The sequence below is a fragment of the Crocodylus porosus genome, unplaced genomic scaffold (assembly GCF_001723895.1).
Source record: "Crocodylus porosus isolate Cpor-Errol unplaced genomic scaffold, CroPor_comp1, whole genome shotgun sequence".
Classification (NCBI taxonomy): domain Eukaryota; kingdom Metazoa; phylum Chordata; order Crocodylia; family Crocodylidae; genus Crocodylus; species Crocodylus porosus.
Window position 1 is genome coordinate 115018162 of NW_017728931.1, and position 25396 is coordinate 115043557.

The following is a 25396-nucleotide window of genomic DNA, read 5'->3' on the forward strand; positions in this document are numbered from 1 at the left end:
TCAACCCCGCCGGCGGCGCCTCGCAACTTTGCCGGCCGCGCTCCGAGCGGGAGCCGCGCGAGCGTTTCCACGACGCGCCTGTTCGCGGCCATCCGGGGGGTCAGAGCCCCTCCCCCCTCCGAAAATGAACCCAGGCCTCGTTCGAGCTGAAGGAGCGCGGGTTTTGTTCAGTGCTGCGGAGGGGCAGCTGTCTCTTCGCCCTTTGCAGCCCGCCACAAGGGGAGGGTTACCTTATGCGGAGGGGGTTCTAAGCGAGGGAAATAGTTGGGGTAGGCCACTAACAGCAGGTCCTTCCCCATCGCTTGAAACCCACCAGAAAGGGGGAGGAAGGGAGGGGACCCAGCATCTACTTCAAACAAAATGTAGAAATGACCCTTTGAGACAGAGGGACTGTCAGAGGCTCCTGCATCAACCAGTTGGTCCTGACCTCCTGGTTGGTGACTGCTGCTTTGCATGTTAGTTTTCCCTGGGCTCATTGCTCAATCCAGGCACTGCAGCAAGGGATTTTTTCCTTGTTTAATTTTTGGTGGTTAGTTTGCCTTTTTTTGTTCTGGGTAGGGTCTCCCCTGAAGGCTTTCTGGTTCAGGGACAGAGTGGAAAAATTCTGGTGAAAGAATTTACCTGAGGTATAAAATAATTTTAAAAAGTCGTTCTCCAAACCAGCTTCCAGATTAAGATAAATGGATATTATAGTGACACAGAAGCGATAACAATAGGGGTAAGGTATTCTACTGTTAAACTTTTCATTTAGAATTCTACTTTTCTGGTCCGAAATGCAGTCTGGTTTCAGAAGGGATCTTCCTCCCCCACAACTTTAGGGCTTTAAAAAAAAAAAAAAATAGGCGAAGGAGCATCTGAAGAAAATCAGTTCCTAGTAGATTTATACTGAAATAGATGTTGCATTTATTTAGTCCTTAGATAGCAATAACTACAATTAATTTTAAAGCGTTCTCAGACTTAGCAAAAGTAGTCTGCAAACCGCTGGAAGTTAATAAAAATAAATAAATAAAACCTGGTGACTTTTGGATCGGACCCTCCAACAAGCCAGACATCAGGATCTGGCACAGGGCTTTCCAGGCCTCGAGGGAGTTGCTCTCAGTGTGCACTAGTGTAAGTGACGGCACAGATTTGGTTCAGGGCTTGCACTGCACAGAGATATCCAGTCTCATAGCAACAAAGGATTCCAGAGGACTTCCCATTTGGGAGGAAAGAGGTACTTGGCGATATTGCATGCTGCACTAAATATGGTTCAACCTGTTTCTTTTCTATTTCCCAAAGAGCTTCTAAATGTATTTTCTAAATACCTTTCAGGCAGTATGAGCTTGCTCAAAAACAGCCTTCTTAACTTGTCACCTACATAGAGGCTTATAAGATTTTAGAGCTAACAGAAATAACCAATGTAGCCTTATACAAATAAGTCTTGCTTACAGACTTTTCCCTATGCCAGTTTGTCAGAGGTAGCAGATAGGGAACAGATTGCATGGCTTCTGCTGGCAACGGGGCAGAATCTTGCCTATCTCCATGGGTCCTGAGGGAGCTGCAGGAAGTCAAAGCTACTTGAGTAGCAGTCTCAAGTCTTTGCTATAGTTCGGGGCCTGTATATTCTTCAGCAGTACAGATGCAAAGCAGCCACATGTTGCCTAGATAATGATTCTGCAGGTCTGCCACCAGGGACCACATCTTAAGGCTGCATATTCTTTTTCGCTTAAACATTAATGATTATGTGCACCCATTCATGTACACAGGAGAGGGAAGGACATAGCTCTATGTATTCCACTTCGTAGTATTCATTTATATTTCACCTCTCTGCAGGAAGTGGGAGAGCCCTACACCTGGGGTATTGTCCAAGGACAGTGTAACAGCTGGGTCTTCCCAGGACCAGTCAGATGTTGGCCCACCCACCTGTTTCTGGGCTAACCACCCACCTCTCTCACGTGCCATGCCTTGTTGAGACATAATTATGGTGTTAATTAGCCAGGAAGTGGCTCATTTCCCCACTGCAATGCCAGGGGGCACCATCTGTGGCTCTGTTCCCTACACCGCAGCCCAAGCCTCGCAGGTGTTCCCTCCGGCTAGCTAGCACTGGGACCCGAGCTCCAGAGTCTCACTGGGAGTCATTCCCTATTGGAGCTCCTGGTCCCAGCACCCTCACACCAGGTTTATTCAGCACGCACACAAACAACATATACCGGGTCCCGTACTCACATGCTGGGCTTTGAGACCGCACATATGCTCTCAGGTCTCTGAGCCATGTCCCCAAGCCCTCCCTGGCCCCAAGAGCTTCCTTAATAGCTTCCCAGGACTCAGGGCCCCACCCCCTGTGGCTTCACACTGGCTCCCATATGCAGCCTCAGACCTCCACCACAGAGTCTGGGCACTGCCACAGGTCCCTCCACCAAACCTGTGCCCTGCCTCAGTGCTCTGCAGTGAGCCTGGGCCCCCCTTGCTTGATCTCACCCACCAGAGATGTGGGAGCTGGGGTTATTAAGGCACCCTGACCCACCTTTTACTGGGTGGTAACTGGTCTGGTATTTCCAGGGGGCTCCCACGCCACTGCAGGGTACAGTTATAGTCCTGGGTCATACCCAAGACCAAGAGCCTCCTAGCCATCCCCATAAGCTCTTGCCCTTACCTCCAGGGTTGTTCCTGCTGCAACTCAGCTAGGGATGTTTTGAAGGATGCTCAGTGAAAGGGAAACTGTACGTTTCAATGACTTGCTTTTTAGAAACACAAAACAGTTGCTTCTGTCTTATGCAGAAAACTCCCTTCCAATTTAGTACTACAAGGGTGCTGGTAAACGTTAAGTGGGGGAGGTTAGTTCTTAGGGTTGCATTCTCTGCCCCCTAAATAGAAATGGTGGGTTTTAAAATGAAACCCACTATTTCAATTTAGGGGTTTCCATTACAGTTATGGTGAGGGGCCCAATCTTTTTTTTTTTTTTTTGGCAGAGCCTGCCCGTGGCCAAGGGGTGAGCTGCTGGCAGGCTAAGCAGTCCATGAACTGCAAGGGGCCCTAGTCCTTCCCTCAGTAGTGGCAGTGCACCCCAGGGCTGCCTGGGTGGGCTGGTAGCAGGCCTGGTGCTGCCCCAACTTGCTCTGCCCTGACCCTGAGCTAGGGCAGCATCTGGCCTGCTAGCAGCCCCCCCCTGGGTAGCCCTGGGGAGTGCTGCTGTTGTGGAAGGTAGGACCAGGGTCCTCCGTAGCTCAGGGGCCACTCAGCCTGCCAGTAACTCGCCCCATAGCCGTGGGAGAGGCAGGCAGGCTCCACCAAAAAAAATAAACAACTGAACCTCTCACCACTCTTGCCTTCAGCCAGGGCCTGCTAATAGCAGAAGTTGTGAGGGGCCTGATCCTTTCTTTCTGCAGAGCCTGCCTGCCTCGCCAGTCGTCAAAGGGTGAGCTGACAAACAGCTCCAATGCACTGTTGCAAACTAAATTACATCAGGAAGTAGTTTAGTTTACAATGATTCAAACTCATTTAAAACCCCCAGAACTCCTGCACATGTATAGCATGATGCCATTAAGCCACACAAAGGGGCATTTTTGTCACAACATGTACATGGTAATGGCATCATGTGTACAAGTGTCCGAGAGCTACAAAACCATGTGCAAGAACTCAGTTCAATTCTAGAGGTCTTAAAGTGTTTTTAAATGGAAAACTATTCATTTATTTCCTGTGAAAAAGTCTTATCAAATGTAATACATTGTCCCTGGTGACAGAGGAGCAGTAACCATTACTACATCCACCCTCCCACCTGCCAGATTCCCAAACCCTAAACCCTACACAGCCAGTTGGGGGTGGGGCATGCCCCTTTCCCCCCTGCATCTAGATTGGAGGTGCACCATGCCACCTTTCCCCCTGTGTTTGGATTATGACAGATCCATGCTCCCTTCACCCCAGGGATGTGGTTAGGGCTGGGCCACACCCCTCCTGCTCTGCCCCCAGCCAGGTCACTCCCCCTTCCCCTGCAGGGCCAGATTGGGGCTGGGCTCCCACCTCTTTTCCCCTACATGTGCCTGGATGGTGCCCGCCATGTCCACCTCAGCTGCCAGATTGAGGCCATTGGCTGGATCTGGCCTGTGGATGGACTGGGTACTGCCCATCCGGCCCGTTGGACAAGAAGATTGAGCACCCCTGCGCTAGTCCATGATCATTTGAAGATGTTTCCTTTTCTTATCTATAATCAAGTCCTTTGCAATTTTAACTGTGTCAAATGGCACTGAAGAAACAACATGGTTCTGATCTGGTTTATGCAATATAGGCCAGATTTACACCTGGCCTATCACAGCTTATTCTGATGCAGTTACACCAGAGATGATGTTAGCCCTATATTCATTAATGAATTTGGAACCCACTACTGACTTTAAGTCATACAAAAGACAGCAGAAACAGATCTATTATTAGGTCTTCTAGTTCAAACCTTGGCTGATACGTGATTGCTCCCTACTGAATTTTATTTAGTTTACTTTTAAATTAGTCAGGTACTAGGTCTGACACTAGCTATTTTAGGATGTTATTCCAACCTAACAGCTCTCTTATTTGGGATGATTCTCCCAATTCTTAAAATAACATCTCACTTGCTCAGTTGCACCCTGGTACTGTTTCCCCCATAGTTCTGGCTTTCACAAGAGTATTTTATTGTCCTTCCCATCTTCCATTTTAATCTGGCCAATGTAGAGGTCATATTATATAAAATGCATATTGACTAATTATTCTAGTCTGTCTATAAATTAACTCTGCCTGCCTTCAGGTCATTTTCATTATTGTCCTCTACATCCTCTACAATTTCTTTGGTACTGGGATACTCAGAATTATTTATGTTAATCTAAAAATTGAACTGAATGTTCCCCTTTTGTAAGTCAGAGTTGTTATACTGAATTAAAATCATGTGAGAGGTAGTTAGCTATGTTAGTCTGAAATTGGTCAGCAGGCAGGGTAGATGTGCACCTTTAGATACTAACTACCTAAAGGTACATATTTACCATGCTTTTTTTAAAGAATTCGGTCTCTTCCTTGGTTTGTGAGATTATAAATCCACATCTGTTTCACCATTCCATGAGGTTTTTGGCAATTGGACTTCATCCGTGGCATGCTAAATATTTTATGTTTTTTCTCCCTTCATTTACTTAAATGGGTAGTATAGTATTAGACCCTCATTGCTTCCTGACAGCACAGACAATTTTTCTCCAGTTGCTTTTGCTTAAGTCAGATTTGTGAAAGGGCTTATGGAACTCCCATATTATAGAATAATGAATATCTTCATCTTTTCCTTTATTAGTGGATATACTTTCTTCCTAATACTTCTGATATATTTATCAAAAACCTCTTCTTGTTTCTTTTGGCTTTTTTGGTTAACATTTAACTCATGGTATTGTTCTGCTCTTTTCTTTACAATCCTGAACTGACATTCTCTTCTGGCTTGATTTAATCTTTTTTTCTTTATTTATGGAGAAAGAACTGTGCCAGTAGCTTTTTGTCATGTGGACAGCTGCCCATGGAAAACTCATTTCAGTTTTTAACACATTGCGGGCATCAGTTAGTAAAAACGTTTGGCCATAATTAGCAGAGGCTGGATTTGAGCTGGCTAAAAACAGGTAAAGAGTTTTATGAACCCTTGATTATGACTCCTTGAGCCATTATCAAATTCCAAAAAAAGCCCTTGAAAGCCATATATGACACAGGATACCAGTCACACATAGTGTTTTTATAGTTTAATTATGCTGTCATGTGCCACTTTTCTCACTTTTTCCTGCAATATCTACATCCTGCCACTTCTTTCTGTCGTTCCAATACTTCTCAACAACTACTGCCGCCATGTTGTCTATTTGTTACTTTATTTTAGATGCTCGTTCCATAAAAAGTGGCACCTATTTTTGCAGTAGGTGCTCTGACAGTTAAAAACACAATTATAAAAATAGATTACTTAAAAACTTCCTTTCACCTAAAAATAACCTAGCAAATGAAGGCATACTTAGATATTTACAGCCTCCCAGAAGTCTTCCAAATTCCCTGTAATTATGGAAAATACATTGGCCCCACAGAATGCAGAAAACAAGGAATACTTCAGACAGGAAGGAAAGGGAGCGTATTGCATAGCTTGGAGGCCTTCACAGACAACATCATGCAAGCTGTTCTCTCTCTCATAGAAGAAGAGCTCCACCTTAGGTAACCCACTGATTTCAACTGTGGCATTGGCACAAGGGAGTGGGAAGTGTTTAGGTACACAGGTCCTAATCTATTAAGAGCTTTATAGGTCAACAGTGCCAGTATCTTATACTTTAGGAATACATTTTAGTAGTCAATGCAGATCCAAAGCCATTGTTGTTAGGTACTCCTATGGGGCCCATAACAAATAAGCTGTTCACAGAATGAGCTACAAGTGGCATATGGTTCTTTGAAGAGATCAGGACTTTGAATTCTATTCAGTGACCTTCTTGGCTAGAACACAGATTTGTTTGCATGCTACAAAGCTCATTTTTTCACTCATTTTAGATGGAAGGGGTAGGACTAACGTCTGAGAGTCATAACTCTTCATATTATGGTGTTTTAGTTTATGGGATAAGTCCCCAGGTACAGGATGGCTGCCTGTTAATATGTTTATATAGCTGAAGAAATAATAGAATATTTAGTTAACTGAACTATCCCAATTTGTACATCGCCTACTAAGTAACTTGCGATATTAGGGTGGCTTTATGCCCAGCCTTTGCTTCCCTTTCCCTTCTGTTTGTTTATGACCCTCACTTGTATCATTTCAAATTATACCTTTATTTTGCAAATTGATATGCATATATGGCTTCTTACATCTGCATGGAGACTATTAATGTCAGAGGGGGCTTATGAGGTCATAGGGAGCTGCCATGTGACTCCAATTTTATGGTCAATGTTCATTTTAAGATAATATTCAGATTGGGCAATTATTAAAATCAGTGGCCATTTCTTTAAGACAAGCACCACGGTTGAGATTTTCAAGGCTGACACAAAGGTATTAGCAATGAAGTTAAAAAAAAAATTCCAAAAGTTCTCCTGTGCATAAGTGGCTATTCTGGCTGAAGTAGTAAAGTCATGCTTATTTCTGTAACCAGTGGCATCTAGTGAATGGCATCATAGCCACCCTTGACTCTCCAGACCAAATTACTCTATAACCATGGATAGTTGAACTGAGCATTGAAAATCTCGATGTATGTCTGGAACAAGGTTCAAATTTATACTTCTGAATCTACAGGAAGATTCCACCACAACTAGCTACCCCAGACTTCCCAATGAAGTTAGTAGAAGCTGATGGATAAATCCTACAGCTGGCCTTGAAAAGCTTCCTTTCATGTCTATACTTGTACCTATAACTCTTTTGCATGCACAAATATTCAACAACTGAACTATATTAGAAAAATAAAGCATACACTAGGTGTAGGCCCAACATTGAAAGAACGACATGATTGGGATTGGAGGAATTTTATACTCTATCCCAAATGCTGTGCCTCCTGCCATCATGGCAGCATATGAAGAACTTCTGCCAATATGGAGGACTTCTATCATCATGGCAGGAGGCACATTTGGGATGAGACATAAAATTCCTCTGATCCCAACTGCACTACTGTGGAGCTGCCTCCAGGCCCAGTCCTTTGTTCTGGACCCAGGACTGCCCTCAGCCTTCAGCAGGTTACAGACCAGAGGTGTCCAGGGCCACTACACACATTTTTTGGAAGTCCCAGGGCACTGAGGCCCCAGGATCACAGAGCCTCTCCCAACCCTGGAGTCCCTGTGCCATGGAAATCTAAAAAATGTGTTCAGCCAGCTCTCTGCATCCTGACATTTTAAAGTGCCATGTTCAATATGTATGGTGCCATGCAATCAAGCCACAAAGATATTCCATTACACACACACACACACACACACACACACATGCACGCATGAATTGCCTCTCAAGAATTATGGGGGAGAGGGGGCGGGCAGGGACAGAGTGGGGGTAAGCTTGCTAACCCTAGTCCCCACCACACTGCCGCTGCCTCCCAGGAGCACCCCTTCTCCCTGCCCCCGGCAGCAGCGTCACCTCCCTGGAGGGGGGGAAGCTTGCCCTGCCATCCCCTGCATCCCCCTCCGCCAGCACCCCATGCCAAAACAACAGGGCCGAGAGGGGGGTGGCAGTGAGGCCAGCACCACTAGCCTTGCCCCACTGCTCCATCCTTGCTGTCATAGTGGTGCTCCACTTCCTCCAAGAACCAAGGCCAGGGGTTGCTGGGCAAGGCTGGCACCGCTGGCTTCACCCCCCTGCTCCGTCCCCTCCATCCTCACTGTCATGGCACTGGACAGCCGCTGCCTCCTGTCCATAATGCTCCTCTGAGTGGTTGTTTCAGTAACCAAGCAGAGTTCTCCAAGAGCATTACAGACAGACGGACTAAACCCTTTATTACATTAGAATATATATTCCATATTTATCATATTATTATAAATACACACACACACAAACACACTTCATATTATTTTATAGAATATTTTTGTGCTTGGTTTGTCAATTTATGGCACCAAAGATTGGGTGAATGTGTAGTACTGTTACTATTTATTGTACAATTAACACATTAATCACACCATAAGTGTATTTATGCTAGGGGCCACAGTGTATGAAGACTTGGCTGAGAAAGTTCAGAACAACTGGAAACTTATTTTTAGGTCTTTTCTAGTGTTAATATATAATAGTTTCTGTCACAGGGATGGCACAGTATAGCCCCGAAGGGGAGAAGGGGAACCCCGGGACCCGAAACAAGGCTGGGGAGAGGAGGAGAGAAGAAAAGAAACCAGCAAACTCCTTACTGGCAGCCAACGATGTGGGAAAACCGGAAGGAGCAGCGGGACCCGCACGGCTGATTAGCCGTGTCTTTTTCAAACTTCAGCCAGCTGCGATCAATGATGATCGGAGCCGGCACAGGGGCATAAAGAGCACCCCGAGGGAAGACGAAGGGGAGGAGAGCTGGAGACCATCTAGGAGAGGAGACAAGCTTGGAGCCTCACATGGAGGCAAGGGAGAGGCCAGTGGCCAGCCCCGAGGCCGGGACACATTCCCCTGCAGCAGGAAGGGGAACACTCAGGGAGAGGTGGGGGACGCTCCGGTTGCTGGCGGTGACTCTGGGCATAAGAAGCCTGAGATCTGATCCTACGGGAGGACCCACCCTGAAGAGAAGGAAATAGAAGAGGACTCGTCAATCCAGGTGGGGTCGGCGCGGGTTTGGGGGAGCACCCCCAGAGGCCATCCCAGCAGGGAACCAAATACAAGTGGGGAGGGGAGCCGCAGAGTCCTGGGTTCGGCCCGGCAGGACCACTCAGTGGGGTACCGAGTGGCCATCAGGGAAGCGCAGGCTTAGGGGGTTGCAGATAGAGTTAAGTATGGAGGGGATTTCCTCCAGGACAAGGGAGTCCAAACTTTGCGTTATAGTCCGGGAGGCTTACAGGCTGATCTTTCTTTTATGTTTTGTGGAGTGGCCCACAGCTAGAGGGCCAGGGAAGAACCCTGAGTAGGGGTCCTTCTCCAGCGGAGTCTAGGCTCAGGACAAGCCTACGGATTTGCCACCAGGTTATCAGGGCATCACAAGGCGAGGGTCGGCCACCGGGGATCAGTATTAGGGCGAGGTGTAGGGGAGGGCGGAGCCTCGCAGAAGATCATAACCTCAAGAGTCCCGACACTGGAGAAGCTTAAGTAGCCAACCCCTCCACTGAAGATTCGAGCAAAGTCGTGGCAGGTGAGATAGGGGCAGAAAAAGACCAAATCCAGAGACGAAGCGCCAGGCAAGACCATACGCCAGAGGCCGAACAGCGCGAGACCAGATGTTCGAGGCCCACCAGTGGCAGTTTCATTCTAGTCTACTTTTCACCAAAAGAACCGTATTGTTATTAAAGCTATATTCAAAACATAATTATAACCTAAATTAGTAAATAGAATGATTAAAGCAATCTAAATTCCATCCATAAAGGTTCCAACGTAACTTATTGATTTGTATGTAACTCAATTTTGACACCTTTCTAAATACAGTATAACAATGTAATCTCCTGTGCCGATTACCAGTGTGCCTTGTCCTTATGGGCTTGTCAGACTTTACTGTGGCTTGCAGAACGGACAGCTTGTTGTTGGGTTAGATTTCAGAAGGTCCCCAGGGGTTCTCATCTGCCACATCTTGCTGGAATAAATTTATTTAATTGGGGGGAAGATGATATGTCCCGCCTTTACTGGTACCTTCCTTCAATCTTCCCGTCCGTTTTCCCATTGGGGGCCCCACCTCCCCTACACCCCATCTAACACCAACCAAAGATGTTATTTCCCAGTCTTCTGGTCTGGTATAGGTTTTCTTAACTTGACCTTTCAGATTACACAAGTCACGTTTGGATGTAGTCTCGTCTGGTTTTCCTTAGGTTGTATTGGACCTGGCCTAGACTCTTTCCAGACCCCAGGTTACCTTGCTTCCTGGCATATTTTCCCCTCTCTCTGGTTTGTACTTGCCATGGCTCAAGTGTGCATCTCTCCTTTTGTCCTCAGGTTCCTGGTTGGTCTAATCCTGCCTGGAGATGTCTGTAGGCACTGTCTCTTGTAGGTAGTTTAGTCCTCTTGGGCTCAGCTTATTTTTGGAGGCCCCTTCCTGGGGCTGCCACCACTTCCCTTCAGTGGGGCTCTGCTCTGCTCTGGACCACTCTGGATCCACTGGGGAACCCACTTCCTGTCCCCCTTGTCTCTCTTCTGCCGGGCTTATTATCCCATCTTCAAGGGGCCGGCCAGTGAATCAGCGCTCGCATGCCACCATAAAGTGTGCCCATGTTGGCACAGGAGCCAGTCCCAGCTCCTCCTTGACCCGTTGCACTTTTTCTTTCTTCTTCTGGTGCGACATTTTTCCCTGTTGCAGCTTTGCTCCCTCCATGCTTCTGGTTCGGCATAGCATCCCACCAGTTCCGCTCATCTCCCTCTTTGGCTAAGTTTCTTTCTGGCCTCATGCCTGCCAGAAACTTTCTAGTTAAAATAGTTGGGTAGAAATATGTTCTTTATGACACAAACAATTAAGATTTTCATGGCAGAAGACAGCAGTCCATGGAGAAAGACATGCAGAATTAGTTATACAGTAAAACATAACAAAACTTTATCCAGTATTCCAACAGTAATGACTGTGACACTCAAACTGAGCTGGGCCTACTCACACAAGTTAAAGTACAAAATATTGATGGCAATTGCATAGTGCAAGAGGATGTAAGTTTGTGGCTGGATCTTCTGAATGGAAATAATGAGGCATCACTTCCAGCTTATCTTACTATATTTATGATGATTTCAAGCAGACTCCTATGTGCCTGATATGTAACTGTGTCAAATGTCTATCCTGGATTAATTCATATAATAAATATTTCTGTGCAATTAACTTCTGCTTATGTGTAGGAAGAAACATTCTCCATATGGGTTTTGATAGGTATCTCCTCCTAATTTACTCTTGCTTTGCCTCAGTAATTCCCTTGATCTTCCAAGGACAACTCAAAAACTTTGTGTTTTTCTTCGTTGTTAATCCATTTCTTGATATGTTACAACTCAGTAGAAATTGATAATCTCTTGTTACTGAGGGAGGTAATTCAATCATAATTGGGACTTTCTGATAACCAATAATGAACAGCTTAATTAACAGGACTTTCCTGTTAATTCTGCTTCAGATTGTCTCTTGATTTACACAACTACAGGACTGCTTTAAAGATGCTGAGCTAAAGGGTATAGAAGAGGAACAAAACAGCTAACCAGGGCATGCTTCAAGAATGGGAAATCATTCTGAGAACTGTTACTGCACCCAGCTGATTTTCTGGTGAACGGATCCACGCCTAGAGAAACTGACAGAACTGAGTCCCCCTTTTTGCCTATATTGGTGAGATACTATCACTTTTACAGCTAAATATACAGAACTTTGCTTTGTTTTAGTTCATTTTACAGTGAATACTTGTAGTAAATAAAGCCTTTCTGTCATTCATTAAACGAGTTGTCATTCCAATCCTTTATATACTAGTCCTGAGTCCCATTTCATGACTTAACCAACAGCACAGAACAGGTATAAATATATGTGGGGAAAAGTGGGTTTTTTTCCAAGCGGAGGAAGGAGTACAGTATGGTCCAACATGAGAATGTTCTTCATATATCTCCACATGCCAAAGAAATGATGCTGCATTGGGTTATTACCAGATTGTTATGTTGCAGGGTTTGTGATTGAACTTTGGCCAGAGGTCTACTTCTAGGTCCAGCTACTGACTTCTGTCCTGAAATCCTGCATGCCACAAAGGTTGACCATGAAAGGTGGCTGCCCGTGAGTTATGATGATACCTTTCCCCATTACACTTAATGAAAAAGAGAGCTGTTGCACAGATATTCTTCACCCACAACAAGTAGCAGGGTCACTACCACTGTACTACTGCAAGTAAGATGTTATGGACAGTTGTGGAGTAGACAGTGATTCTATCTGCAATATGTGGAAGATAAGGGTGGTATTAATGAAGGACAACAAACTTTCTTTCATACAAATATCTTAGGTAAATGAAAAATAGGTTGAAAAGCAGGGTTGCCAACCCAAGACTTTTTGCAGATTGCTAATAAAAAAAAACAACAAAAAAGGTTTCTAGTAGCTGACAAATTTTACTGACCAATTTTTTTTGCTATCAGTAAAAAAAAATCTTGGGTTGCCACCTATGTGTATCTGCAGCAATGGTTTTATACCCTATTGCCTCCACAACAGAAGTATCCTACTTGCTCCACACCCTTACACTCATGATTGCACCCCACACCATGCTGAACCCAACCCCCCAGCCCACCCTCCAGTCTTATCCCTACTGGCCCCAAGCTCTCCATCCTAACATGGATGCCCAAAGAAGAATATCTGCATCCCAAGAATATTACAGCAGGGAAGCTGCAGCAACAGTGACACAAGTCTAAAGGGGTAGAGGTTGACTAAGCACAGAGAAGGCTTCCTGCAGGGTGCTGTGTTCCTGCTCAGACACCAAGTGGCACTCTTCTGCTCTGGCTGTCTACCTTCTTTCAGAAGGAACTGCACAAAGCAGCCAGAGCTTGATTGTTTTTACCAGCTACTCAAATTTATTTACAGACCAGATTTTTAGCCTGAGTTCTTACTGTCAGTAAATTGACTGAATTCTTACCCACTGTCCCCTACCAACAAAGCAGTTTAAATTATCTTTAGCTACTAATAAAATAAATACAAGAGAATGCAGCTTTTTCAGATAATCTAAAATACTGTAATAAAAAGATTTTTGTAAACGTTATTTAAAATATCCAAATAGTGAGATGAAAGTAGGTCCACAGCCCAATATTAACAATACCATTTTAAAAACAAATTAAAGTGAGAGCACTGATTTACCAGTGTGTAACCCCATTTTTTTTGTTTAGGAAATTCCAGTGTTCAACAGAGGTACACCTGCTTAATACCTCCATAATTTACTGTATAAGGCCCAGAAATTTAAAATGTTAAGTTACTTATAAGCCTGTGCTCAGAACTTTATTTCATTTCAAAACTTTAATTAAGAAAAGGGAAAACTAGTTTTCAAATGTATCATCTTAAAAGAACATTGATTTGTAATTCTGAAGTATAAAATTTAAAATGTTACAACCCATTCATGTATAATATAGTCTAGTAGCTTTGGGATATTCTGAAAAAAAAAGCATTAATCCAGTCTCTCACTGGCTAATGGTATAAGGCTTCTTTTGTCTGGCAGGATAAAAATGGATTACTACAAACTAATCTGGGGTTCATTTTGGGATCCTGTGCTATGAGGAATTAATTCATTGAAGGATCATACACATACATTTGTAGGCGGTAATGACATGACCTAAAGATTAATATTACATATCTCAACATCTGCATCCATGGGCATTTTCCTCTCCCTACCCATGGTTCAGTTTGATTTTACTACATATAAAAGACTGACATATCAATACATAACTCATTAAAGTTAATGTAGTAGCCCTGGGATTATAAATTATTGCACAATAGCACTTTGTTTAGATGTGTTGTCCTCTTTTGTTTTCTTTCAGATTTTGCAGTTCTAATAAACGTATTTTTATGCACACATGAACTGGCTGAAAATAGAAAACATTAATTACGATGAGATAAAGCATCTAAAATATTGGCTTTTAATTAAAAATAGCTACTGAAACACTGACATCCAACACATAGAAGGCAATATCTTGTTTATTAAGCTACCACTTAAATTAATGAACAGCACGCAGAGGAGACCACACCAGTGAGTCCTGGAGGCCCATTATGGTTAACTCTGCTAGGTAACTGGTGAAGAAGACAACCCCAAAGAAGCTCTGGAACCTTCTTTAGCATGGTGCCACCTGCATTCTCCTACAAAATGAGGAGAAAATATTAAATGCTGGATACAGGCCCCATTTTTGCTCCACTACCTGGATCATACCTACTAAGCTAAACTATCTCAATCTCTTGACTCAAAAATAGGAAGTATCAGGCCTCACTTGCATACCCACACAAGACAAGCTTTACCCATCTTGCACTCGCTCCTGCGTGTGTCCATGTGCGTGCTCTTGCTCTCTCTCTCTCTCTCACAAACTCACAATCAGCCATAGAATGTCCCACTGTCCCCAAAGAATGTCCCTGTTAGCATTACTTTTCACATCACTGTAAAAATCTTACTGTTGTTTTCACATACCTTAGTAACATTACTATTATACATATTCATATACACGTTTCTATACATTTAGGGTGGTATTCTATTTCCATTTGATCATCTAAATGGTAGTCTTTTATATAAGTGGAATGTTTCCCAGACGTGTAAGCCTGTCCATGTAGACAATGTTTACGTGTGTACCCAAATGTAAGTCCTGGAAACAAAATGTTGATGGTGAGCTGTACCATAATTTAGCTATAACCATTGCTCTAGACCCTCTAACTCAGAAGGGGCTTGTCCCTAAATCTCTCTGACCTCTAAGCACAGTGCTCTAACCACTTCATCATATAGGTCAGACATGACTGAGACCTCTTTCCAACATTCCTTTTGAAGTTGCATTTTATAGTCACTGGGAAAAAAAAGTTATGGAGGGCACTAAAGTTTCTGTCTCACTGGGCACATCGACATGAGACACTAGGTTGCTGTAGCGATGAACTACGGTGATGTAGGTTGCCGCTATGGTGACATAGCATTGATGGGCACAAACTGTAATGCTGATGCTACTGTGCAGTAGGTTCATAAATGACCCAGTGGTTACTGCACAGTCATTCAGTACATGCTAAAGCAAGTACTAAATGATTATACAGTAACACCTGCATAGTTGAGGGCATGTGTAGATGTGCCCACTGGGAACAAGGCTCTAAGCCAGAAGCCCCATTCCCTTCCTAGGACAGCAGCTATCTCAGAGCCACATACCCTCTAGCTTGCTCCCTTTCTCTTGGCCCCAACTATCTTACTCTTTTGGCTGCTAAGGGGTATAGGGTGGGGGCAGGAGAGGTAGCGACAGCTTTAAAAGGAATGCCAGAGGGGGCCGGGATAATGCCTAGTGTGAGGCATAGTTAGAGTATTGCTCTGGGCAGTGAGAAATATAGCATCTTCCCAGATGAGAGCCCTAAGCACACAGCTTTTAGAGATAAAACACAAGAAAGCCCTCCTCCAGAGTCTAACACCTGCTAGTCCTGGTTACAGGCCACTACATTTTCAAGATTTAGCTTCATCCACAACAGGCATATGTATACTAGAGGTGTGCAAAGTGGGCCGTATTTGATTCAGATTTGGATTTAGCCCGAATTAAAGACAGTGATTCAATTCATGGATTCAGATCACTGTCCCCAATTTGATTCGGCTTAATCCAAATCTGATGATTCAATACTGATTCAGAGAATCAGCAATTCGGCCATAGACACAGCTTTAAATTTTTTTTTCTACATACCTCAGGGTACCAGCACAGCTTGTGAATGCTGCAGTGGTGGGGTGGATCAAGCATCCCACAGGAGTGCAGGGGGACCCCCCACACACTCCCTGGGGAACTCAGAAGGGGACCAGAAGTCCACTTCCAGGTCTACCAGGGAATGTTGTGGGGGGCTCCAGGAGCCACCAGTCACTGAGCCAGGAGGGGCACCGGGAGGGTGGACCTGGAAGGGGACTGTAAGTGCTTCTGGTCCACTTCCGGGTCTGCTGTCGAGCATGCTGGGGAGCCCCCCGTGCTCCTGTGCCCCACCATCGCAGTGTTCATGAGCCATCTGCTACCTTGAGGTACATAGAAAAAACATTTACAGCTGTGTCTATGTCCAAATCGCCAAATCTTTCCAAATCTCTCTGAATTGATTTGGAGAGATTAAAGGATCTCCTGATTCAGTTCGGATTCAGAGGTTTGGCCACCAAACCGGGCCAAATCTCCACTGAATAGAATCAGGGACCGAAGCTTTACACAGCCCTAATGCATACAGTTCCATACGTGCCAAGCCAGTGTGTAGCCTACAGTCCACACACGTGCATTTACACCCCTGTTACTAGGGAAACAAAATCATTACCTGTTAACACGTGAAAAATACCATTTAAATGACTAAAAAATTGCCACTCAAGGCAACCAAAGGAAAACAGAATGCCACCTTCAGACAATAAAAATAGCAAAAAAATCTAATAATTAAAACACTATAGTTTTTATGGATTAGATTATTCATGTTATTTTTGAAAGTCCACTGTGTTGTTTATGTTAACATTTAATATGGGATGTAACTTAAGTAATGTATATAATTAAATTTCCTTTAGATTTTTAAGGGAACTGCTACAGCCTGTAGTGTCAATGATCCACAGATAATGGTTCACTGGGAAATTTTAAAACTGTATGTTTGAAATCCATGCCACTGCTCTGAGGACTCAGTTTATTCCTTACCTAGGTCAAAAGCATCTTGGAACCACCCTGGGCACGTACAACCATTAGAGGGTTATCTGTTCTGAAATGGCTGTTGTAATCTGAATGGAAGAACCATAAATGATTTAATTGAAATCATTTCTGACAATATAAAAAGGAAACAAAACAGAATATAAACTACATTCAAACAGCATTCAGGCCTAGCTGATTACCAACCTGAACATTTAAAATTAAAGGTTTTTGCAGGTTCTCTTTATATCATCCTGCTATGTACAGCAGAGGTATTACAAGGGGCTGATAATAGTATGCACAAATCTGGATTCTTACTGATTGTTAACATTGATTTTTGGGACCACTACAATATAACAGACTCCTGGTTACACCTACTATAACAGAAAGACTCTCATTCTGGAATGAAGCTAGCTATTCATATCTCACCAAAAGGAAAATGGATTATAGAACACTGGACACATTTAGTCATTGTTCTGTCTAGTACTAGCCAACTTGTATAAAGCATAACTAAATCTCTAGTGCCACCAAAGTTTGAATCCATGAACAACTTACCTTTTTTCCATGAAAAAACAATGCAAGCAAGGAAATATTCTACATAATAATAGGAAGTATTTAAAAATAGTAAACAACAAGTTAAATGTCTATCATCGATGGTATTCCAAAAGTCAGGAAAATCCAAAAGGCAGTAGCATAAACCAGAATAAAATATCTTCTTTAACTGGCACAAAATTATTAAATATTACAATTTCATTACTATAATCTTAAGTATCACCCACATTCTGGATTGTTTTCCTTTCTTCTTCCTAGTAACTATGCAGAATACTTTTTTTCCCCTTTCAATGTTATTAGATCTTTAAATCCAATACTTTCCCCCCACCCCATTCTAATTTTCTCTTTAAAGAATAGAAAACAGATCCAGAGGCAAGTGTGGCCATAATGTAGTAATATCAGATAGTATTGACAAGGCTATGATTAATCGTATATTGAAGAATATTGCTTGAAGTTTAAGGAAGATTAGCAGGGGAGAAAGCTGTTTTGTTGATGTAAGCATATACAACTGGCATCAATCCTAAAGAGGTGCCATAGAAGCCAAGAGGCTTATCAATAATGTTGTCCTATCAGAGTAAGTGGATAAGAACGGTATCTGAGCCCATGACCCTCCTACTTGTGACAAATTACTGGTTTATCTTGCTGTAATGAAAATGTTCTTGCCCTTTTGGTAACATACCCAGTATAACAGCTCTGCTGCTTTGCACATCAAAACAACAAGAAGTAATCTGAATTTGATGAGGTAGCAATTAAAAATAGTCAATAAAAACTGACAATTCTGAGTGGCATTAGTGCCCTCCCCACCCCACCCCCAATAGATACAATTTATACTGTAAACCTTATGAAGCACTTTTTTACATTTGTATCTCTTTGGGTGCATACAACTGTTACATTTCAATTGATGGAATGGCTGATGTAGTGGAAGTCTCCACTGCATCAGAGGAGGTTGAAGTGCTCATTGATTGGGGAGCAAGTGTTTGAATGAATGTTTGCACACAACCCAGTTGAATGGGAATGCAGGGATGCCCTCTGGCATCTCAACATGTTCTGCTCCTTCACTCTCCCCCGTTCAGGGAGATCTTCTGTGACTCAGGTTGCACTCTACTGCTACAGCCCGAGCGACAGAAAGCCTCTTCCCCTTCATAGCTGAAGGGCTGGGAAAACTCAGGCTCTCTCCACAGCCCAGAGACTGTGGTGCTATCACACCCCCACTGGTGTTGGTGGGGGAAGTCACCTGCCAGCCCAGGACACTGGATCTCCCCTGATCCTGCCATCCCCAAGTCCCCCATCGACCACCCGATCCACCCCCTGCTCCCAGATGCCCCCACAGACCCTACCTGAAGGGCCAGAGAGCTGAAGAGCAAATATAAGCTGGATCTGACAGCTGGTGCTACAGGGGTAAGGCTCCATTAGGTTGCTGGAGTAAAAACTGACAGGCTTGAGAGACAGCAGACTTCTCTGGGTCTCTTGTTTGACAACTAAGAGAGAGCAGAGCAGGGCGGGAGGGCAGGTCCCTTGAAGCACCAGGCAAATCATCCCCAAGCTGTGCCCTAGCCTGCTGTCCCCTGCATTCTGGCAGACAGAAGAGCCTGCACAACACACTGGGCTGTATGTGTTCTGGGTCCCCCTGGCTGGGTGCTTTTAGCATTGCAGGCTGTCTACAGAGCATGCAGACAGCACTTTGCACTTATGTACAGGTTAACCTGTTTAAAAAAACCAACCAACCAGTTTAATTTCAACTAGTTGATTTGGATGTTTGTACATAAGCTTTTTGACAGTTCTCTTTTCCAACTGGCTGATTATCAGAGTGGAGTTCTGTAAAGAGGTGCTTTCTGTTTTGTAAACTGTTCAAACTGCATTAATCTTTTGTTCAGCTCACATTTATTTCTGTGTGAATGAATCCAGTGTATCAAAGAGGATTAGTTTGACATAAATAGTGAAATACCTACCCTCTCTCAAGCTGATAAAAAATAACCCTGGAAGGCACATTGCTTTGGTTTGAAGTTTCTGTATAGTTAGATAGCTATGATGATCTTTAAAAAACTAGAAGAAAAAAAAAGAGGAATTCTCTAGATATTTTTTGAAAAAATAATGTTAAAAAAGTTTCATAGAGGACTGCTAAGTACTGCTAATCATGCTTTCTACAGTTCACTTCTCTGTTGTTCAACATGTTGTTGTGTCCAGACTGGTATATTCTTTGTGTGTGTGTGCTCAGCCCACTTGTATGCAGAGAAGCAGTACAGGACAGCATGGGATAGTCACATGGGATGTTAACCAAAGGTATCAGCAGGTCAAACATAGGTAGGCATGTTATCCTATAGGAAGCTTACCTATCACCTTTCAGCTGTTACCCTCTCCCCACCCCTTTTTTTAGACAAGATCCTATGTTCTGCCCTTGAGCTTAAAGGTCTCTGCCACATCCACTGACTTTGATGAAGGTCTATACATTATTCAGAAAAAAAGGTTGGTTTGTGATCAAAGAATAAGAATTATAGCCAATAACTAAAAAAAGAAAAAGGCAGTAGGCTAGACTCATGAACACACTGTTTAACTGTAAAGGCAATTAGGCTATGAATTGATTTGCCTAAGGAGGCAGTTTAGACATGCACTAAAAAGTGTATAAAATAAATAAAACATTGGATAAACAAATACAGATATAAATCCCCTTCCATGTTTGGAATTAAATGACCTTGGAAGAACATGCTTCTTTTCCTTTCCTTTGGAAATGTCTCTTGCACTTGGGTTTCTTTACACCTGTTCTGAATACTAAAAACAGATGTGTATTCCAACATGCAGTTTAACCTCACTATATCATTATGAAATAGATTTATGTACAACAAGCAGGTAGAAAGAACTTCCAGCAAAAAAAGCCTTAGTCAGGGAGAAGTGTGTTGTTAGACAAAACAACCTTTCTAATGGTTTGAACATCTACAAAATTTACTGCAGGGACTTTACCATCTAATTGTCCATGTCTATACTCTTATTCCACAGTAAGTGGAAGTTAAACTATGGTAAGTAGTCCCCACTTTCACTGAAGGCCAAAAAGCCTGGCAGGTTAGCATTATCTACATCAGCAGTTAGTAGGAAGCCACTGATGTATGATAAAGCCCCATCCCAATTGTATGGTAATTTGTTCAAATTTCAACATTATCAGTCTTTACATGACCTCATCAGCATTGTATCCAAGCACCTCACAACATTAGTGAATATATTATATTATTATAAAAATACTTCTCTCCTTCTCAGAGCCATTAGCTAATGCACAAAAAGTTCCTTTTCAAAAGTCATACAGCAAGTTCGTGACACAGCCAGGGCCCAAAATGAGACATCTTAAACATAACTATTTTTCTACCCGTATAAAGGATTTCAAAATATGCTGCAGATGAGGAAACCAACACTGTTTCTTTACATAATATGAATGTCTGCTATACTGAAGTCCCAATTACTGACCTAGTAACCAAGGAAATTCTTTGTTCTCAAATTCACTTGAAAGCTTCTTGATGATAGAATGTGGAAATACAAAGGACTGCAAATTCTTGAAACAATGGCACTTTAATGGGACACAACTGGTTGTGCATATGGAGTGGCACTGTACGAGTATTTTGTTCATCAAAGCTAGAACCTGAAGCAAATCCCAGAAATACAGCTTCCCTATCTGTCATTGAATTAACATAATTACTCGAATATAAAACAACCCTCCCAATAATTAGATTCTATATACAGAAAATGTATACATTTATTATAATTTCCTAGGTATTGGATGGTTTTCTTGAGTGCTCCCCACTCCCCCTCCCCCCCCCCCCACTACAGCAGGCAAAGCAGTGGCTGAGAAGGGGAATCAGATGGCCCCCTTGCCCTCTGGTGCACCCACTTCTTCCTCCTGCAGCCTTCCTGCACCTTTGCCACCTGTACCATCCCACCCCCAGCTCCCCCCAGTCTCTGCCCCTCCCACTCTCCAATTCCTCAGTCTCTGCTTCTTCCCCTGCCTCTATTAGACACTGTTCGGACTGCTGCATCCTGGAGCGCAGCACATGGAAGCTCAGCCCTTGCTGGGCCATACAGTAAAGCTGGCACTCACTGCTGATTGGCCAGGCAGAGGTAGAGGGAATACAGTTTCCACACGATCCATACCCAGGAGAGACCCCAGCCCAAGCTGGAGCCAAGACGCACCTGACAGTGGGGAAGATGGGGGGGAGCGGGGGAGAAGGTGGTTCAGAGAGGGGTAGAAGCTGCAGAGGATAAGTGGAGAGTTGGGATAGAAAGCTACTGTGGATCTAAGTCTGGCTCCTACCCAGGCCCAGGGCCAGAGTCAGAGCAGCAGCCACCTGCTCCCCATTCTGCTTTGTATGCAAATATAAAACAAGGGGCTTTTCCCCCCATAATGGTTGGGAGGGAATAAACCTTGTCTTACATTTGAGTAAATACCTGTATTTATGATGTCAGAATGTGTTTTTCTAGTTGATATACTTTTTAAAATTCTACTGAAAATGCCCTGTTGGAGTCTACTGTACTGTATATCCTTGATCATTGCCTTCAGAGCAAAAGTCTGGCTGTTTTCCCTTCCCAGCTTGTTATGAATAAAACTTTTACTTAATGAAGGACAATCTGTGCTGTCAGTTGCACTGGGGGTAAATCTGGAGTCAGCTGAAATTAGTGTACTTATCCCAGAATATCAGGGAGCAGAATTTGGCCCACAAACTAAACACTATCATTATGCAGACATACATTAACTGGAGGGCACTCAGTGATTAAGAATATTGCTTATATATAATGGATACATTTTCAATCTTTAACAGGGCCAACAATATAATAAATTCAGAGATGTGATCAAATAATAAACACATAATTCTTTTGAAAGCGGAAACTATTTTAGCAAATTGTCCTTTATTTTGTAGGAAAGTTTAGGCATTTCACTTGCTTACAATTTAGGACTTTTAAAATCAGAAAGATAAACTGGGGAATAACCAGACAGCTGTACTGCAGAAAAGGATCTGGGAGCTACAGTGAACCGTAAATTGAAGGAGTCAAAGCGATGCTGTTGCAAAAAAAACAACATGTCATTCTGGAATACATTAACAGGACTTCAAGACAAGTGAGGCATTTTTTTCATGTCTACTCAGCATTGGGGAGGCCTCAGCTAGAGTATGGTGCCTAGTTTTGGACCCTGCTTTAACAATGATGTAAACAAATTGAAGAGAGTCTAGAGAAGAACAATAAGAAGGATATGAGGTTCTGAAAGTATGAAAAAAACCTATGAAAAAAAAGATTAAAACAATTAGATTTATTTAGTCTAGAAAAGAAAGGACATAGAGAGAACATAACAATAGTCTCCCAATGTGTGACAGGTTGTTACAGAGAGGATGGTGATTAGTTTTTCTCTGTGGCCACTGAAAGGACAAGTAGTAATCAACTTAATTTGCAGTAAGGCAGATTTAGGTTAGATGCTATGAAAAAGTATAGAGAGAGGTAAGCACTGGCAAAGATTACACAGGAGCTACAGAATTCCACTCACCAGAGATTGAAACACACAGATAAACATCTGTCAGGGTTGATCTCAGTATACTCCATCACATCTCAGTACACTGGAATAAATTAGATGACCTCTTGATGTCTCCCTAGCACTACATCTCTAATTAATAAATGCACAAGTGGTACAATAAAGATGGCTTTTCCTTCTTTCAGTCAGCTCAGTGCTCTTTCCACTTCTTCAGTGAGAATGGTTATAAAAGCTGTTTTCCTCAAGCCAAAGGGGAGCAAGCCTATATTAGTGCCATTCTCTCTTTACTGATCATTGAAAATACTCACCCTTTTTGGCTTTTTCTGTTTGCATATGTGAAGTGACGCTGCTTGGGACCATTGCACAATATTATGTTGATGGTGGTTTCTGTGTTACTCAACGTTTCCTTCTGAGTGACCATGCTTTCTGCTGGACTTTGCCACGTCCATATTTGCTGCAGTTTCCACCCAGTGTTCCATGTGCTGAGGCTGTCGGTGAAGCAGTTCACTGCTCTGGCCATCAGAGTCTCACTGCTTCAGAAGTTCTGCATTTTCTTCATCTGAGACAATTATATAAACCTTCTGACAGCCATGTGGGATATTATAGTGGTCACTTCGAAAATACATTTTGGGAGAAGCGAGTATAAGCATTTTCTACAGGATGTGGCATACACACAAGATACTTACCAATAAACTGTACATATGTTTTCCAGTTTACTTTTCTGTAATTTCATACAGCCTAGGGATGCTGGTTATTATGCTCATACCTGAGTGGGAGTGGAAGGTGTGATGTGAGAGGTTCTTACATTCTTAGGTTTCCAAAAAACTTCACAAGAGGTTGATAACAATCCTGTTTCTTTAAGGTCAGGAGAGTATTCCTCCTTCTACTCTAAACAGGAAAAGGTGGCTGACTGCTTAGATTCATGAAGATTAAGATAATTTATAGAAGTTCAGTCAATGAGATTCAGTACATTTTGTCAGATTATCTAATGGATGAATGTTGAAGAACTGGAAAGTTGGAGCACTCCAGGCTTCGTTCACAGGTTTATGAACATATGCAATTGTAAATTGGTAAAATCATAATGTTTCAGCAAGGCAAAGTAGTTAGTAGGATCTCCACACCAACAGTATTAGGCTTCAAGTAAATCTTCCAGATTTTCTATGAAAATGGTAACAGAGCAATAGTCTTTTATTGTCCACGGCTAGTAAGGTAATAGTCAATATGTATTTGCTGGAGACTGATAATGTTGACTGTGTAACAACCATGCCATGAACTTTTTTATCACTGAGTGCTTTGCAGCCCCTCCAACATGGAGTTAAAAAGAGTGAAGAGCAAAAATCAGAGAGTACCATTCCAATACCATTCTAATTGGCATTTGGATTATCTTGATGATAACAGCATATGGTGGCTGTCACTTTTTATGTCTTGTGTCATCCAAGGGAAAAAAAAAGCCTAGATTATGGCAGCAAGATTGAGTGACAGCTACACCAAAACCAGGAAAATATCTTTTTCTTCCAGCTATATGTTTTCCAATATTACTTTGAGCTGTGCTTGCATACCCCTGAGGTAGTTAATTCTGCAAAAGAATCAAGCTCATAGCAGATTAGACTAAGATATGACCAGGCAGGCTTTAGACCAATTAAGAGCACTTCTGACCAACATCTTCCTCTTATAATCTATACCAAAAAATGGCTCCCAACAGATGATGATGATGGGGGGCATTTTTCATGACATAGTACCAGCATGTGATACCATCTGGCTGTAGAAACCACATGGAAACAAGTCATTTTGAAATCAGAATTTTGACAGTTTGAATTAAACTACAACTATGTCTACAATACAATAACAATATGCATTCGTATAGGAATATTTCTCTAATAACCCAATGGTTTATTTTTTTAAATACTAAGTGGCATCATTACTTAAAATTTGGACAGAGAAAACAATTAAGTTCTTTAATTTAGAAGATAATAAGTATGGTATATGAGAGGCAGTGAGCTAATCGCAACTAAATTTGATACCTGCATATGGAGTTATCAAATTTAGTCATGATGAGTTAATGTGCAGTAACACATGTGTAGACACAACCTGGTACTAACTTTAGTGCCAAGCCTGCCCAGTCACTAGGGGGACAACCTCAGCCCAGCGCTAGGGCTCCTGGCTGGCCACCTTTCCTGCTCCAGGGTTGGGCTGCTCTCTGGCAACCCCTAGCTGCAGGGTATAAAAGCCAGCAGCTATTTTGTGCCTTGAGGGACACACACCAGGGTGCCTGAGGGAGCCTGTTGGTTGTCCAGGAGCCCAGCAAGTCCCATGTGTCCCCCTGGACAGGCCACAGACTGCCTCTGCCTGGCCTGTTCCCTCTGCTGAGATTCTGCTTGGCCACAGGTGAGTGTTGCTGCACCCCTTGCCCAGTCCCAATATCCCCCCAGGGCTGCTGGCTGGTTGTCTCTGGCAGCAGGGCCAGCACTCATTCCATGCTAAGGAAG

The 25396-nt window shown here is 43.0% G+C and overlaps 1 protein-coding gene across 6 annotated transcripts in view; it reads right to left on the reverse strand.

The window, feature by feature from the left end:
- FAM19A5 (family with sequence similarity 19 member A5, C-C motif chemokine like) overlaps positions 1-25396 on the reverse strand; it is a 669022-nt gene that overhangs the window by 460108 nt on the left and 183518 nt on the right. The gene's annotated exons all lie outside the window — the stretch shown is intronic.